Here is a 4,082-nt window from a genome sequence, read left to right on the forward strand (position 1 = left end):
ATCCCTCTTTATTCCCTCTAATAGTGGCGACTTTGTGGAGAGGGTTGGATCGCACACGTACACAGTGCAAAACACGCAGCAACGCACGCGCAACTCCGAGCACACACACAGCACGCACGGTTTTTTCAAGAAGCACAGAGATCGCACTTCGCTGCTCACGCGCTGGCTTTGCGGCCGCATGCATTTTAAACTCACTAGCCTATGAAGCTGCGCGGACTGAACTACTCGTAGTACTTGAAGCGTCAATAACCCAAATGGAGTAAGAATCCCTATACACGTACTCTAGTAAAGAGCAGACAAGTAACTCTAGTTAAGTTACTAAGGTACTGAACTAATAAGCATGCTGCTTGCAAGGGTGAACAAAGGTGAATCAGCGTGGACTTACCTTGTTCTTCTTCACCGTCAGTGTGGGCTTGTTGGGATTAATATCAATCTCTCTCTGAAGTGCATCGGTGAGCCCACCATCACTACCACGACACACCACATAGACATGCTCCAGTGAAGAGAGGTTCTCCAGCCCAAATTGGTCTTTTGTTCTCTTACCAGAAATCTCTAACTCCAGGATCTGGAGCTTTTGCAAGGTTCCTTGTGCAAACATGAAACCAATGAAGCCGCTATTCTCTATACTGAACCTTGTGAGAGATCGGAAGGGACAACCATTGTCAATGACTAGCATTTTATCTGCGACTTCTCCCTGACCCGCTAAGAATATAGAGAGGTCACTCAGAGATGGCATGCTCCCAAGTATCTCGAGGTCTTCCTTTGTCAGTTCTCTTAATCCAATTGCAAGGGAAGAGAGGGAGGGCAAGGTGGACATTGCTTTTAGAAGCAACGTAGAGACCATCCTATTACCCATGTCAATGAACACCAGTTGTCTTAGCTGAACAAACGTTGATGGCAATTTTTTCATTTTGGTGGACCTTATGTCTATCACTTGCAGAAGCTGTAGATTACTGATCTCTTTCGGGATCTCAGTGATATATGTCCCTTTTAGAGTCAGATACCTCAGATGAAATAAATTGCATATATCCTTCAAATGATGATCACCCACTTTCCTACAACCACTTAAATCCAATGCACGTAGGACAAAAAAACCTGAAAGTGCTGGCAACAAACTGAGGTCTTTACTGAACACAGTAAGTGATCTCACATGGGACAAGCTGCTCATGGTTGGCATTTGCTCCACATCCTCTTCATTACTTGTTTGGAGAGACAGTCGACGGATCTTACCGGGTAGGGACCTGGTCTGCTGACCATCCAATGTTGCGAGAAAGTTCTTCTCATTAGACAAGGAAGTGATAAGGTCAAGAACCATATCGTGTACACGACAAGATCTCGCCTTATCAGCAAATTTGATATCCGTCGATTGGATCAAGCGTTTGTTAATGAGCTCAGCAATGTAATCCTCTCCTATTTCATACAAGCTCCTTCCCTGCTCTGCACGAACCAATCCTTCACCTATCCATTTCCATATCAACTCTTTGGTCTTAATCAAATAATCCTCTGGGTACAAGCTGAGATACAGTAAACAAGCCTTAAGGTTTGGAGGTAGGTCATAATAACTGACATATAGTATCGTTCTCATGTCCTTCAGGTCAGGGTTATTTTCTAGTCCAGAACCCATAGATTGGTACACCTTGTACCAATACGTATATGTATTTTGATGTTCCTTTTTACTAGCCAACATACTAGCCAGTATAATGATAGCCAATGGCACTCCACCACATTTCGGCAAAATGTTCTCACTTACTTCAGCCAACTGAATATGAGGGCGCTTGTCCTCATCTCCAAATATTCTTTGGTAGAATAACTTTCTTGAGACAATAGTAGAAAGAGGTTTAAGCTGATAAACACCACCAACTTCTTTGGCAACATCCAGAATGCGAGTTGTTGCAATTACTCTACTACCGCATTCATTCTCAATCAGAGCACATCTAATAGTCTTCCATGCAGATTTATCCCATACGTCATCAATGAGAATGAAGTACCTGCGAGGGAATACCAAAAGGCCATACATTAGTAAAGCTAGGGTATGTCCTTTGAGCATTGTTCAGCTACCTAAGTGAAATATTACAACAGTGAATAACCAGAACATGACTAATCAAGTAACATTCCATCAATAACCTGACCCTATTGCAGGATTAACGGATTAAACATGGTTCTTGAGTAGGAATCTACAAATCGAAATCTAATTTAAAACCTAACCTGTGTTTGATGATCAGACTTGGTAGTTCTGTTCATTTCGTCGAAGTGACCAATTTAGACTAACTCTATAGATTGATCTAGGTTTTCACTAATTCAGACAGTTGATAATTTGAAACTTAATAAAGAAAACAGGGCTGGAGGAGCCATCGAGCACCATGGGGGCAAATACCACCTCGTGAGATCCATGCACTAGTTCAGATATATACTTGTGATTGTATTATGCATTTATGCTATTCAATTGACCGTCATGGATATTCTTGAGATAGGGGAGGTGCTACCGGATTTTATACTAGAATAGCATTGGAGTTGTGTGGTTACCAGTGTCAATACATCATTACTGTTAAGAGTACATGTTAACAATGTTACCATCATCAGACTTTTGGAGCAACTAGCTCGAGCATGAATTCAATACCAACATTTAAACTGCACCTAATTTTTGTAGAGAAAAGACTATAATGAGAAGAAGATCCAGAAGAGAGTAACATTATAAATAATAAAGACAGATACAAACATATAAGCAAGTACATGATATAGCAAAATTATTTAATTATTTTATTCACAATTATAATATTATAAAATTTATATTAGAGCCATACAGTTTTAAATGCAAAACGAGCATATTTATTTATATAACTTCAAAGATTATTTGACCATTTTCTGTCTACAAGAATTTAAGAACTGGATAGACTCTACTTTTTCATGATCTATTCATTATTTTTAGATATATTCTTGGTAATTTTATAATAAATCTTGTTTTTGGACAGAGGTATTTGCTCAACACTCATCAAAGCCGGATAACATGAAAAATATGGAAGTAAATGTAATGATAGATCAGCCGTAGGAAAACTTTCCTACATGAACTCCGGAACTAATAAGAACTAGTAGATAAAAGATCAGTCACAGGTACACCAGCATACATACCTCTTGCTTTGAAGGAAATCTCTTATCTCACTGATGAGTTGTGTTTCGCTCCATGCTAACTCATCCATGATATTCGTGTACTTGCCCTTGTCATGTTGATGGAGCAAACTCTTCAAAAGCTTCTTCATGTCAGGCTTAAGAGACACAGAAACAAAAGCTCCACAATTGAAGTCACCGCGAAGCTTCTTATACACCACATCAGCAAGAGTTGTCTTCCCTAAGCCTCCAAAGCCAACAAGAGAGATCGTGTTCAGCTAGTGAACACCTCGTCGCCCTCCATCAGCATCCTGACTATTTCAAGGCTCTTCTCTTTGGTGCCAATAAGCTCTGTCACCTTTTTGAATAAGGATAATTGGCGAAGGGTATCAGTACTTGTGCCAGTGGGCTTCGGCACAACACTGTCAACCTTGTACCTTTCACGCCTCTCACTGACCTCCTTGATCCGGCTCTTGATGTCTTTGATATCGACGCAAATTTTGTGTCGGATCTTGCCCTTTGTCAGCATGTCCATGCTTCTATGGATGAGACCCATAAAGTTGTGCGGTTTCTTTTGTTCCTGGAACTCAAGGCGCACCCGAAATCTGTCGACGTTGTCTTCAATCTCATAGGACAGGTCCTTGACATCCCTTGCCCAGAGCTTGACCTGGATGCCAGGTGGCTGATCCAGAGCTTGACCTTGCACTATGAGCATTTCCAAAAGTTATTATGTATTTTTATGAAATAGATGATGAACATTTTTTAAGACGCAATGGGCATTTTTAAAAACAAGATAAAAAATTCTAATATGAGAAAAATATTTTCAGAATACACGAGTTTTTTTTTAAAAAGTTACCCATAATCATTTTTTAAGTGTGCCTAAACCATTTTAAAATATAATGAGGGCCATTTCCAAATAGAAATGGAATATGCAAAGGTGAAGAAAATAGAAAATGAGAAAAGGAAAGCAAAAGAAAAAG

The 4,082-nt window shown here is 39.9% G+C and overlaps 1 pseudogene; it reads right to left on the minus strand.

The window, feature by feature from the left end:
- Window positions 1-370: 370 nt before the first annotated feature.
- On the minus strand, window positions 371-3,817 carry LOC119349931 (annotated as a pseudogene).
- Window positions 3,818-4,082: the final 265 nt, after the last annotated feature.

Source organism: Triticum dicoccoides, chromosome 1B (genome assembly GCF_002162155.2).
Source record: "Triticum dicoccoides isolate Atlit2015 ecotype Zavitan chromosome 1B, WEW_v2.0, whole genome shotgun sequence".
NCBI classification, from domain to species: Eukaryota; Viridiplantae; Streptophyta; class Magnoliopsida; order Poales; family Poaceae; genus Triticum; species Triticum dicoccoides.